Source organism: Ascaphus truei, chromosome 9, assembly GCF_040206685.1.
Source record: "Ascaphus truei isolate aAscTru1 chromosome 9, aAscTru1.hap1, whole genome shotgun sequence".
In the NCBI taxonomy this organism is placed as follows: Eukaryota; Metazoa; Chordata; class Amphibia; order Anura; family Ascaphidae; genus Ascaphus; species Ascaphus truei.
The window spans coordinates 9,026,552-9,041,582 of NC_134491.1; the positions used below are offsets into that span (position 1 = coordinate 9,026,552).

The following is a 15,031-nucleotide window of genomic DNA, read 5'->3' on the forward strand; positions in this document are numbered from 1 at the left end:
ACCTCTTCAGTGCCAGAGGGGCAGTCTGTTTGCTGTTATCCTACCCCTCCAGTGCCAGGGAGACAGGCATTTGACTGTATTCTTTAACCCTTTTAACAACAATACACTTCTCTGCGACCCGCTGCAGGCCCTTGTGCATGGAAAGGATTTAAGCAGCAATGCCACTGGTTCAGCTGTGAGTAATGTGTTGTAGTACTGGACAGGGAATTGACATTTTGAGGTCACAAACATTGGCATGCTGAGACAGGACTTTTAATAATGGGCAATACAAGTTCAGGATGGCAAAAGCCAAAATATGCACCAATAACGTTTAATAACCCAAAATATCAATAGCTGCAGATATTCTCCAAATATTTTATAGGCTTGTCTATTTACCGTAGGAAGTGATTCTGTGGCATCCCTGTGTGCTTCGTTTTAAATACAAGCCCACAGCCATGATCAGTAGCTTCAGTTCGATGTAATATTAAAGATGTTTTGAAATGAAAGCACTCACCCAAGTAACACTTTTTTTTCCGCTGTTTTAAATATTAATTACCTGGAAATCAAAATGAAGAAATATAGGTACATCAATCTGCGGTAATCTATTGTGCCTTAAACGTAACTATAGACCAGTGTCTTACACTCAGTTGGATATTAACTCATTACAACATGTTTAATTATAATGATATATTGTCACATCCTTTGCAGTTCTAATAATCTGTATCAGTTGGCAGAGCTAAAAGGCTTAGGGGGGTAAATCTAGATAGTCCGATGTGGATATTCAGGCCACCCATTGACTTCAATGGGTATTTTCGGACCATACTGTATATACTAATATTTGAGTAATAATGCTGCTCTTGCAAGTATCTGTAATTAGCACTAGATGGTGCTATAGAGCTGTGGTCTGCATGTAGACAGTGAAAGTGCTCCAGGTGTGCATGATTTGCTTCCAGCTGAGGCACTGTTTAACTCCATTGCTTCCAGAGTGGCTGGCAGCTCCCCTGTCAGCAAAGGTATTAAAGGAGGTTTGGGGGCAACGCTGGTACTTGTTATGGTAAAACAAATAACTAGTAGCACAGATGTATGAAAGTTTGCACATAAATAACTAAGAAACATTGACCTCTTGCCATCTGTCTACAGTACATTGCCATGTGCAGATCATGAAATACAAGCAACACGGGAGTGAAGTGGGGGGGGGGGGAGGTGATTACTGTGGTTCCCTTATAAAAGCTTTTCACTCCAGAACACCTACACCTATTCTTGCTATCCAATTGTCCCGGATTGTTGCAGCCATTTTTGATCAGTGACATTGGCATTATCCGAGAATGAAGAGCATTGCAATGCATTATTAATCACTTCCCTTGTAATACAATGGTGGCCAAATCCAGTCCTCTAGAGCCATCAACAAGTCAGGTTTTCAGGATACCCCTGCTTCAGCACAGGTGGCTCAGTCCAAGCAGGGATATCATGAAAACCTGACCAGTTGGGGCCCTTGAGGACTGGAGTTGCTTACCCCTGCACTTGAGTTTCCCAGCGCCTTGCAGGTTTGTATCCCTGCCTTTCCCAGAATCCCTTGCTGCAGTGGAAGCACTGGATGCTGGGAGCTAATGGTGAAAGGCAGGTTTGCAGACCTGTCTGAGACACAAGAATGTGCTCACAAGGGATATTTTAATTTGCTGTATCCCTACAGTGGATCGCTCCGAGTCCCGCCCGCCGCGTCATTTTTAAATGCCAGACACGGGACATTTAAAGATGGCGTGTTTGAGCAGCGGGCGCGCAGAACTCGGAGCTGTAGGCTGCAAGGGACATTGACAGTGTGCACAGAACTCTAGACATTTAAAGATGCGCCGGGGTTGGAGTGTGCGCCGTGCCCGGAGATGCGCCATGCCCGGAGTGTGCGCCGTGCCCGGAGGTGCGCCGTGCCTGGAGATGCGCCATGCCTGGAGTGTGCGCCGTGCCCGGAGTGTGCGCCGTGCCCGGAGTGTGCGCCGTGCCCGGAGTGTGCGCCGTGCCTGGAGTGTGCGCCGTGCCCAGCAGTGATTTGTTTAGGCGTCAGTGAAGGTTTGGTCGCGGCTAAATGTTTTAGACCGTGTCTGGTTGTCATTGAGGACCTTTTTGTTTGATAACAATAGGCCTGAAACATATCATTCTTCTTCACATTTTGCATTAGATTTAGCTGGGTACTTTGTTCAACAGCAACGGGTGCCCAGTTTGCCCCGCACTGTCTCTTTGCCCCGCACTGTCTCTTTGCCCCGCTCTGTCTCTTTGCCCCGCTCTGTCTCTTTGCCCCGCACTGTCTCTTTGCCCCGCACTGTCTCTTTGCCCCGCACTGTCTCTTTGCCCCACACTGTCTCTTTGCCCCGCACTGTCTCTTTGCCCCGCTCTGTCTCTTTGCCCCGCTCTGTCTCTTTGCCCCGCACTGTCTCTTTGCCCCGCACTGTCTCTTTGCCCCGCACTGTCTCTTTGCCCCGCACTGTCTCTTTGCCCCGGAATCACTGCATGTTATACTTGTATTCTGCTGGGAAGGGGCAAAAATATATATTTCAAGTTCAGAGCCAGAAATTTGGAGTTTAAAAACAAACACTACTGTACGACCATAATAACTTATTCATGAAACTACATATTAAACGCATACCATGGATTTAAAAATCAGTCCTACGAAGTATGTTTTTCCCAGTACAGATAACTGTTATTTATACCGCTTGTAAATGGGAAGCCCTGAAGTTGTTTGTTTCATGTAAACGGATCGTTTTGGGGCCATCTTGGGAGCTGTTTTCTTAGAATTGTTCTGTAACTCCGCTGCAGTTTTCACATTTCGTTAGCGTTGTTTCCTCCGTTGGTTTTGGGATCGCGTTAGTGAAGCCATATGTATTGTGTATCCAGTGGCATTTCTGTTGTACCATTAAAGTCCTAGTAAAAAGAACACAAGAACTGCCAATACGGAGTCAGAACAAATGGTCCATAAAGCCCGGTATCCGGCGTGGGTACTGAAAGCTTCAGGGTTAGCGCAGCATTGAGCAAGGGTGGTCAACTCCAGTCCTCAAGACCCCCCCCCCAAAAGGTCAGGTTTTCAGGATATCCCTGCTTCAGCACAGGTGGCTCAATCAGAGGCTCAGTCTTCGACTGAACCTCTGAGCCACCTGTGCTGAAGCAGGGATATCCTGAAAACCTGACCTGTTGGGGGAGGAAGGAGGACTGGACTTGACCCCCCCCTGGCATAGAGCATCACACACTTCCTGCCACCAGATATGCCCCCCTGCTAGTAGCAGAATCCCTCCGAGTCTTCTCTTAAAGCTATGAATAAAATGTGCGGTCACAGCCTGCTGTGGTTGTGGGTGCCAGAGGTCGCTTCAGCTAAGCGATTCCTTTTATTTGTTAAATAAATGGCCGATGATAACTTTAGCGCGTGTCCCCTGGTCCTTGTGTTGGGGAATTTTGGAATACCAGTTCCTGTTTTATTCTCTCTACACGATTTAGGATTTGGGGCCACATTTACTTGGCAGTCTTTTGTCGCAATGCGGCTTCTCGTGCTCGAAAGACGCCTTACAACCTGTTCAAGTCACTGGGCTGTAAGGGATCACCAAGCCCCAGACGATATATTTGTAAAGATGGTCCTTTGTGTCTTTTGTGTTGTGCTAATGCCCCATTTAAACCCCATAAATGTGAAAATCTATTGAGCATACGCTGGGCACCGAAACTTCTCCAACCTTAGCATCATTAATTAAACCACCAAAAAAAAGATGGCTGCCTTCTTCCTCCTGACAACACCTGCTCTTCAGCCTGTGTGACCCCTGATTTAACTATGTCACGTTCCTGACCCAGGCCTCATTACTTTACTGCGACCTGGCCACAGAGCTCCAGTTTGCTAAGGAAAATATTGGTTTTGGCCAGAGGGCGAAATAAGAATCTTCTACCAAGAACAAATTAATTCACCATATCGGGGATTCCCCCCCCCCCCCCCCCTTGCCGTTCTCACAAGCGAAATATCAAAATCAGACCTGTCAGCTAGAAATCAATACAATGCTCGTGACTTTGTGCGGTGCTGTGTGTGTTGTTACATTTTAAGGTTCCCAGAATGTATATATTGTTAGACGTTTTTTTTACTGCGGTACCTACTTCCTGATACTCCAGAGAAAAGACTGCCACGTTAGTGACATGCCCTAAAAATACTCCTACATTGTGAGTAGGAATTACACAGGAGCCAAGATACCAATATCTAGTCGCTTATTAAAAAACATTTGCTCTTGGTTGTGTTTTTTCCCACGTCTCCCATGCTCCCCCCGGACTTTTGAAGAAACCTTGAATCCGCAGGGACCTGCGAAGACACAGTGGGTGTGAGCAGGGACCTGCGAAGACACAGTGGGTGTGAGCAGGGACCTGCGAAGACACAGTGGGTGTGAGCAGGGACCTGCGAAGACACAGTGGGTGTGAGCAGGGACCTGCGAAGACACAGTGGGTGTGAGCAGGGACCTGCGAAGACACAGTGGGTGTGAGCAGGGACCTGCGAAGACACAGTGGGTGTGAGCAGGGACCTGCGAAGACACAGTGGGTGTGAGCAGGGACCTGCGAAGACACAGTGGGTGTGAGCAGGGACCTGCGAAGACACAGTGGGTGTGAGCAGGGACCTGCGAAGACACAGTGGGTGTGAGCAGGGACCTGCGAAGACACAGTGGGTGTGAGCAGGGACCTGCGAAGACACAGTGGGTGTGAGCAGGGACCTGCGAAGACACAGTGGGTGTGAGCAGGGACCTGCGAAGACACAGTGGGTGTGAGCAGGGACCTGCGAAGACACAGTGGGTGTGAGCAGGGACCTGCGAAGACACAGTGGGTGTGAGCAGGGACCTGCGAAGACACAGTGGGTGTGAGCAGGGACCTGCGAAGACACAGTGGGTGTGAGCAGGGACCTGCGAAGACACCGTGGGTGTGAGCAGGGACCTGCGAAGACACCGTGGGTGTGAGCAGGGACCTGCGAAGACACAGTGGGTGTGAGCAGGGACCTGCGAAGACACAGTGGGTGTGAGCAGGGACCTGCGAAGACACAGTGGGTGTGAGCAGGGACCTGCGAAGACACAGTGGGTGTGAGCAGGGACCTGCGAAGACACAGTGGGTGTGAGCAGGGACCTGCGAAGACACAGTGGGTGTGAGCAGGGACCTGCGAAGACACAGTGGGTGTGAGCAGGGACCTGCGAAGACACAGTGGGTGTGAGCAGGGACCTGCGAAGACACAGTGGGTGTGAGCAGGGACCTGCGAAGACACAGTGGGTGTGAGCAGGGACCTGCGAAGACACAGTGGGTGTGAGCAGGGACCTGCGAAGACACAGTGGGTGTGAGCAGGGGCCTGCGAAGACACAGTGGGTGTGAGCAGGGGCCTGCGAAGACACAGTGGGTGTGAGCAGGGGCCTGCGAAGACACAGTGGGTGTGAGCAGGGGCCTGCGAAGACACAGTGGGTGTGAGCAGGGGCCTGCGAAGACACAGTGGGTGTGAGCAGGGGCCTGCGAAGACACAGTGGGTGTGAGCAGGGACCTGCGAAGACACAGTGGGTGTGAGCAGGGACCTGCGAAGACACAGTGGGTGTGAGCAGGGACCTGCGAAGACACAGTGGGTGTGAGCAGGGACCTGCGAAGACACAGTGGGTGTGAGCAGGGACCTGCGAAGACACAGTGGGTGTGAGCAGGGGCCTGCGAAGACACAGTGGGTGTGAGCAGGGACCTGCGAAGACACAGTGGGTGTGAGCAGGGGCCTGCGAAGACACAGTGGGTGTGAGCAGGGGCCTGCGAAGACACAGTGGGTGTGAGCAGGGACCTGCGAAGACACAGTGGGTGTGAGCAGGGACCTGCGAAGACACAGTGGGTGTGAGCAGGGACCTGCGAAGACACAGTGGGTGTGAGCAGGGACCTGCGAAGACACAGTGGGTGTGAGCAGGGACCTGCGAAGACACAGTGGGTGTGAGCAGGGACCTGCGAAGACACAGTGGGTGTGAGCAGGGACCTGCGAAGACACAGTGGGTGTGAGCAGGGACCTGCGAAGACACAGTGGGTGTGAGCAGGGACCTGCGAAGACACAGTGGGTGTGAGCAGGGACCTGCGAAGACACAGTGGGTGTGAGCAGGGACCTGCGAAGACACAGTGGGTGTGAGCAGGGACCTGCGAAGACACCGTGGGTGTGAGCAGGGACCTGAGAAGACACAGTGGGTGTGAGCAGGGACCTGCGAAGACACCGTGGGTGTGAGCAGGGACCTGCGAAGACACAGTGGGTGTGAGCAGGGACCTGCGAAGACACAGTGGGTGTGAGCAGGGACCTGCGAAGACACAGTGGGTGTGAGCAGGGACCTGCGAAGACACAGTGGGTGTGAGCAGGGACCTGCGAAGACACAGTGGGTGTGAGCAGGGACCTGCGAAGACACAGTGGGTGTGAGCAGGGACCTGCGTAGACACAGTGGGTGTGAGCAGGGACCTGCGAAGACACAGTGGGTGTGAGCAGGGACCTGCGAAGACACAGTGGGTGTGAGCAGGGACCTGCGAAGACACAGTGGGTGTGAGCAGGGACCTGCGAAGACACAGTGGGTGTGAGCAGGGACCTGCGAAGACACAGTGGGTGTGAGCAGGGACCTGCGAAGACACAGTGGGTGTGAGCAGGGGCCTGCGAAGACACAGTGGGTGTGAGCAGGGGCCTGCGAAGACACAGTGGGTGTGAGCAGGGGCCTGCGAAGACACAGTGGGTGTGAGCAGGGGCCTGCGAAGACACAGTGGGTGTGAGCAGGGACCTGCGAAGACACAGTGGGTGTGAGCAGGGACCTGCGAAGACACAGTGGGTGTGAGCAGGGACCTGCGAAGACACAGTGGGTGTGAGCAGGGACCTGCGAAGACACAGTGGGTGTGAGCAGGGACCTGCGAAGACACAGTTGGTGTGAGCAGGGACCTGCGAAGACACAGTGGGTGTGAGCAGGGACCTGCGAAGACACCGTGGGTGTGAGCAGGGACCTGAGAAGACACCGTGGGTGTGAGCAGGGACCTGCGAAGACACCGTGGGTGTGAGCAGGGACCTGCGAAGACACCGTGGGTGTGAGCAGGGACCTGCGAAGACACCGTGGGTGTGAGCAGGGACCTGCGAAGACACAGTGGGTGTGAGCAGGGACCTGCGAAGACACAGTGGGTGTGAGCAGGGACCTGCGAAGACACAGTGGGTGTGAGCAGGGACCTGCGAAGACACAGTGGGTGTGAGCAGGGAGGAGCAATCATATACTTATTTCTCACTGTGCACTTGTCACTTGATTTATTATATAAAGTCGCTTATTATTAACACATTCACGGTTTTATTAATATTGTCACCTAGATACGACACGTTACTATTTATATGTGCAGGAGCGCCTAAGTATTTCCCCACATTTTTTACATAGTATACTGATAGAAGTAACAGGGTTAATAATACCTACGGTAGGAATAGATACTGTCGCTGCAAAAAAGTAAACGCAGTCGTCACTTAGGAGAGGGGCGTTCAAATCCTGTCTTCAAGACACCCCCCCCCCGCACAGTTACAGTAGATACCGCGTGCGAGCGCACGGTTACAGTAGATACCGCGTGCGAGCGCACGGTTACAGTAGATATCGCGTGCGAGCGCACGGTTACAGTAGATACCGCGTGCGATCGCACGGTTACAGTAGATACCGCGTGCGAGCGCACGGTTACAGTAGATACCGCGTGCGAGCGCACGGTTACAGTAGATACCGCGTGCGAGCGCACGGTTACAGTAGATACCGCGTGCGAGCGCACAGTTACAGTAGATACCGCGTGCGAGCGCACAGTTACAGTAGATACCGCGTGCGAGCGCACAGTTACAGTAGATACCGCGTGCGAGCGCACAGTTACAGTAGATACCGCGTGCGAGCGCACAGTTACAGTAGATACCGCGTGCGAGCGCACAGTTACAGTAGATACCGCGTGCGATCGCACAGTTACAGTAGATATCGCGTGCGAGCGCACAGTTACAGTAGATACCGCGTGCGAGCGCACAGTTACAGTACATACCGCGTGCGATCGCACAGTTACAGTACATAACGCGTGCGAGCGCACAGTTACAGTAGATACCGCGTGCGAGCGCACAGTTACAGTAGATACAGCGTGCGAGCGCACAGTTACAGTAGATACCGCGTGCGAGCGCACAGTTACAGTACATACCGCGTGCGATCGCACAGTTACAGTAGATACCGCGTGCGATCGCACAGTTACAGTAGATACCGCGTGCGAGCGCACAGTAACAGTAGATACCGCGTGCGAGCGCACAGTTACAGTAGATACCGCGTGCGAGCGCACAGTTACAGTAGATACCGCGTGCGAGCGCACAGTTACAGTAGATACCGCGTGCGAGCGCACAGTTACAGTAGATACCGCGTGCGATCGCACAGTTACAGTAGATACCGCGTGCGAGCGCACAGTTACAGTAGATACCGCGTGCGAGCGCACAGTTACAGTAGATACCGCGTGCGAGCGCACAGTTACAGTAGATACCGCGTGCGAGCGCACAGTTACAGTAGATACCGCGTGCGATCGCACAGTTACAGTAGATACCGCGTGCGAGCGCACAGTTACAGTAGATACCGCGTGCGAGCGCACAGTTACAGTAGATACCGCGTGCGATCGCACAGTTACAGTAGATACCGCGTGCGAGCGCACAGTTACAGTAGATACCGCGTGCGAGCGCACAGTTACAGTAGATACCGCGTGCGAGCGCACAGTTACAGTAGATACCGCGTGCGAGCGCACAGTTACAGTAGATACCGCGTGCGAGCGCACAGTTACAGTAGATACCGCGTGCGAGCGCACAGTTACAGTAGATACCGCCTGCGAGCGCACAGTTACAGTAGATACCGCGTGCGAGCGCACAGTTACAGTAGATACCGCGTGCGAGCGCACAGTTACAGTAGATACCGCGTGCGAGCGCACAGTTACAGTAGATACCGCGTGCGAGCGCACAGTTACAGTAGATACCGCGTGCGATCGCACAGTTACAGTAGATACCGCGTGCGAGCGCACAGTTACAGTAGATACCGCGTGCGAGCGCACAGTTACAGTAGATCCCGCGTGCGATCGCACAGTTACAGTAGATACCGCGTGCGAGCGCACAGTTACAGTAGATACCGCGTGCGATCGCACAGTTACAGTAGATACCGCGTGCGATCGCACAGTTACAGTAGATACCGCGTGCGATCGCACAGTTACAGTAGATACCGCGTGCGATCGCACAGTTACAGTAGATACCGCGTGCGATCGCACAGTTACAGTAGATACCGCGTGCGAGCGCACAGTTACAGTAGATACCGCGTGCGAGCGCACAGTTACAGTAGATACCGCGTGCGAGCGCACAGTTACAGTAGATACCGCGTGCGAGCGCACAGTTACAGTAGATACCGCGTGCGAGCGCACAGTTACAGTAGATACCGCGTGCGAGCGCACAGTTACAGTAGATACCGCGTGCGAGCGCACAGTTACAGTAGATACCGCGTGCGAGCGCACAGTTACAGTAGATACCGCGTGCGACCGCACAGTTACAGTAGATACCGCGTGCGAGCGCACAGTTACAGTAGATACCGCGTGCGAGCGCACAGTTACAGTAGATACCGCGTGCGAGCGCACAGTTACAGTAGATACCGCGTGCGAGCGCACAGTTACAGTAGATACCGCGTGCGAGCGCACAGTTACAGTAGATACCGCGTGCGAGCGCACAGTTACAGTAGATACCGCGTGCGAGCGCACAGTTACAGTAGATACCGCGTGCGAGCGCACAGTTACAGTAGATACCGCGTGCGAGCGCACAGTTACAGTAGATACCGCGTGCGAGCGCACAGTTACAGTAGATACCGCGTGCGATCGCACAGTTACAGTAGATACCGCGTGCGAGCGCACAGTTACAGTAGATACCGCGTGCGAGCGCACAGTTACAGTAGATACCGCGTGCGAGCGCACAGTTACAGTAGATACCGCGTGCGAGCGCACAGTTACAGTAGATACCGCGTGCGATCGCACAGTTACAGTAGATACCGCGTGCGAGCGCACAGTTACAGTAGATACTGCGTGCGAGCGCACAGTTACAGTAGATACCGCGTGCGAGCGCACAGTTACAGTAGATACCGCGTGCGAGCGCACAGTTACAGTAGATACCGCGTGCGAGCGCACAGTTACAGTAGATACCGCGTGCGAGCGCACAGTTACAGTAGATACCGCGTGCGAGCGCACAGTTACAGTAGATACCGCGTGCGAGCGCACAGTTACAGTAGATACCGCGTGCGAGCGCACAGTTACAGTAGATACCGCGTGCGAGCGCACAGTTACAGTAGATACCGCGTGCGATCGCACAGTTACAGTACATACCGCGTGCGATCGCACAGTTACAGTAGATACCGCGTGCGATCGCACAGTTACAGTAGATACCGCGTGCGAGCGCACAGTTACAGTACATACCGCGTGCGATCGCACAGTTACAGTACATACCGCGTGCGAGCGCACAGTTACAGTAGATACCGCGTGCGATCGCACAGTTACAGTAGATACCGCGTGCGATCGCACAGTTACAGTAGATACCGCGTGCGATCGCAGAGTTACAGTACATACCGCGTGCGATCGCACAGTTACAGTAGATACCGCGTGCGAGCGCACAGTTACAGTAGATACCGCAATAGATCGGGAGGGATGGAGGAATTGGGAAGGGAAAGGGGAAAATCCTGCTCAGCTTAAATAAATTACTTACTAGAGAGGTGCTATCAGGGTTAATACATGCGTAAGGGGGGGGGGGGAGAAGACCAGAACCCTAAGTGATGCACTCTACTCTACTGAATGAAAATAATAAATTTTTAATGGTATATATGATGAAGCAAACATGAAAAAAGGGGTATTTAAAACCTAGAATAATGTACTGAAGAGATCCTGGTATTGAATCTCTATAGATGGTCAGATGGCATTGATATACATCTTAAGATAGCCATTCATGCTAGAATAGGTATACAATTGTATCTCACAGCACTTGAACAAAATTGCTCATTAAGATAGACACTTGGTGCAATCCTGAAGGGTATAAGTATGGAATTGTGAATCCTAACAGGTCGTGAGATACAGAAAACTGGGAGCCCTAGTTAATGTGACACTATGTTACAGTGTTTGTGTATCACACATAGCATTGATGTCTGCACACACGAACTAGATGCAGTCCCAGACAGGAAGCAAACCTCTATATTGGTAAGCAGTAAGTTTAAAACCCCACTGGGCACTCTGGATGATATTGCAGGGCATATGCACACCCCAATACACTTACAAACACACACGGTATTAGTATACCGGCACACACTTCCTGTAAGGTGATCGCGACTCTGCATGCACTCGTGATGGACCCTGGCCGGTATAGGGTTGAAAGACCTAGTTGTCCCTATCACTTGCTAGTGGGATCCACATCTGTGGCCCACATCAGAGTTTAACTGTCACGTTCCTATACTAGCTGACCGGAGGCAAACTCCTGTGAGTATGCAGTACATAAGACGTCGCTATGACGTCATCCCGACGCGCGTTTCGTTCCAAAGCAAGGGAACTTCTTCGGGGGAGGGGAGGCGCCCTGAACAGACCTGAATTTTATACCCTGTGGTTGCCGTGGTGATCTGGTGACGTAATTGGGTTGGAGTCTCCCTTATTACCATATATTATCACCACGGCCCATGGTATTTACTTGCCATACAAAGTCTGTAACCAGGGTGTCCTCTTAAGTTAAAAATAGACAATGATATTAAAAAATGAAACTTATAGATGCAAAATGACTGGTGTTGTTGTTTATTTATAGGATGAGGATACTGAACATTCCCTGTTATTGTGATTGTATAGTAAACACAAGTATTTTTATTTCTTTTCTTCTATGCATATATGTTTACATAAATGTTGCAGGGTAGACCCAAGGTAAGTATATATTAGTGTTAATCCTATTCTGTATTATTATAGGATGCCTTAAGGTCGAATGGCATGGGGTAGGCTCACAGAAATGCACAGTAATTGAAATCTTCATTTAACCCGTGTGGTGATTGTGTGCCAAGAGTGAAAATCCACCTAGCCTCTTTCCTAAGTAGGGCATTGTCAATGTCCCCTCCTCGGAGCCCAAGGGACACATGTTCAATGCCTTGGAAGAGAACTGATGTGGTGTCCCCATGATGTGACAAATTGATATGTCGTGCCAGTGGTGTGTCAGCTTCATTCCTAATAGTGCTGGCATGTTCCAAGATGCGGCGACGTAGTTGGCGTGAGGTTTTGCCAACATATGTTGGGTGTGCATATGCCCTGCAATATCATCCAGAGTGCCCAGTGGGGTTTTAAACTTACTGCTTACCAATATAGAGGTTTGCTTCCTGTCTGGGACTTCATCTAGTTCGTGTGTGCAGACATCAATGCTATGTGTGATACACAAACACTGTAACATAGTGTCACATTAACTAGGGCTCCCAGTTTTCTGTATCTCACGACCTGTTAGGATTCACAATTCCATACTTATACCCTTCAGGATTGCACCAAGTGTCTATCTTAATGAGCAATTTTGTTCAAGTGCTGTGAGATACAATTGTATACCTATTCTAGCATGAATGGCTATCTTAAGATGTATATCAATGCCATCTGACCATCTATAGAGATTCAATACCAGGATCTCTTCAGTACATTATTCTAGGTTTTAAATACCCCTTTTTTCATGTTTGCTTCATCATATATACCATTAAAAATTTATTATTTTCATTCAGTAGAGTAGAGTGCATCACTTAGGGTTCTGGTCTTCTCCCCCACAGTAGATACCGCGTGCGATCGCACAGTTACAGTAGATACCGCGTGCGAGCGCACAGTTACAGTACATACCGCGTGCGATCGCACAGTTACAGTAGATACCGCGTGCGAGCGCACAGTTACAGTACATACCGCGTGCGATCGCACAGTTACAGTAGATACCGCGTGCGATCGCACAGTTACAGTAGATACCGCGTGCGATCGCACAGTTACAGTACATACCGCGTGCGATCGCACAGTTACAGTAGATACCGCGTGCGAGCGCACAGTTACAGTAGATACCGCAATAGATAGGGAGGGATGGAGGAATTGGGAAGGGAAAGGGGAAAATCCTGCTCAGCTTAAATAAATTACTTACTAGAGAGGTGCTATCAGGGTTAATACATGCGTAAGGGGGGGGGGGGGAGAAGACCAGAACCCTAAGTGATGCACTCTACTCTACTGAATGAAAATAATAAATTTTTAATGGTATATATGATGAAGCAAACATGAAAAAAGGGGTATTTAAAACCTAGAATAATGTACTGAAGAGATCCTGGTATTGAATCTCTATAGATGGTCAGATGGCATTGATATACATCTTAAGATAGCCATTCATGCTAGAATAGGTATACAATTGTATCTCACAGCACTTGAACAAAATTGCTCATTAAGATAGACACTTGGTGCAATCCTGAAGGGTATAAGTATGGAATTGTGAATCCTAACAGGTCGTGAGATACAGAAAACTGGGAGCCCTAGTTAATGTGACACTATGTTACAGTGTTTGTGTATCACACATAGCATTGATGTCTGCACACACGAACTAGATGCAGTCCCAGACAGGAAGCAAACCTCTATATTGGTAAGCAGTAAGTTTAAAACCCCACTGGGCACTCTGGATGATACTATTAGTAGATACCGCGTGCGAGCGCACAGTTACAGTAGATACCGCGTGCGATCACACAGTTACAGTAGATACCGCGTGCGAGCGCACAGTTACAGTAGATACCGCGTGCGATCGCACAGTTACAGTAGATACCGCGTGCGAGCGCACAGTTACAGTACATACCGCGTGCGATCACACAGTTACAGTAGATACCGCGTGCGATCGCACAGTTACAGTAGATACCGCGTGCGATCACACAGTTACAGTAGATACCGCGTGCGAGCGCACAGTTACAGTAGATACCGCGTGCGAGCGCACAGTTACAGTAGATACCGCGTGCGAGCGCACAGTTACAGTAGATACCGCGTGCGATCGCACAGTTACAGTAGATACCGCGTGCGATCGCACAGTTACAGTAGATATCGCGTGCGAGCGCACAGTTACAGTAGATACCGCGTGCGAGCGCACAGTTACAGTACATACCGCGTGCGATCGCACAGTTACAGTACATAACGCGTGCGAGCGCACAGTTACAGTAGATACCGCGTGCGAGCGCACAGTTACAGTAGATACAGCGTGCGAGCGCACAGTTACAGTAGATACCGCGTGCGAGCGCACAGTTACAGTACATACCGCGTGCGATCGCACAGTTACAGTAGATACCGCGTGCGATCGCACAGTTACAGTAGATACCGCGTGCGAGCGCACAGTAACAGTAGATACCGCGTGCGAGCGCACAGTTACAGTAGATACCGCGTGCGAGCGCACAGTTACAGTAGATACCGCGTGCGAGCGCACAGTTACAGTAGATACCGCGTGCGAGCGCACAGTTACAGTAGATACCGCGTGCGATCGCACAGTTACAGTAGATACCGCGTGCGAGCGCACAGTTACAGTAGATACCGCGTGCGAGCGCACAGTTACAGTAGATACCGCGTGCGAGCGCACAGTTACAGTAGATACCGCGTGCGAGCGCACATTTACAGTAGATACCGCGTGCGAGCGCACATTTACAGTAGATACCGCGTGCGAGCGCACAGTTACAGTAGATACCGCGTGCGAGCGCACAGTTACAGTAGATACCGCGTGCGAGCGCACAGTTACAGTAGATCCCGCGTGCGAGCGCACAGTTACTGTAGATACCGCGTGCGATCGCACAGTTACAGTAGATACCGCGTGCGATCGCACAGTTACAGTACATACCGCGTGCGAACGCGGAGTGACAGTACATACCGCGTGCGAGCGCACAGTTACAGTAGATCCCGCGTGCGAGCGCACAGTTACAGTAGATACCGCGTGCGATCGCACAGTTACAGTAGATCCCGCGTGCGAGCGCACAGTTACAGTAGATCCCGCGTGCGATCGCACAGTTACAGTAGATACCGC

The 15,031-nt window shown here is 51.3% G+C and overlaps 1 protein-coding gene across 6 annotated transcripts in view; it reads left to right on the top strand.

Moving 5' to 3' along the window:
• SLC25A21 (solute carrier family 25 member 21) overlaps positions 1-15,031 on the top strand; it is a 349,268-nt gene that overhangs the window by 5,035 nt on the left and 329,202 nt on the right. Inside the window, exon 1 of one of the 6 annotated variants that reach the window (XM_075613318.1) lies at positions 37-175. The exons of the other annotated variants lie outside the window; for them this stretch is intronic. The gene's annotated coding sequence lies outside the window, so the exon portion shown is untranslated. Of the gene's footprint in view, positions 1-36; positions 176-15,031 lie in introns of those variants that run through there. 6 annotated transcript variants of the gene reach the window in all.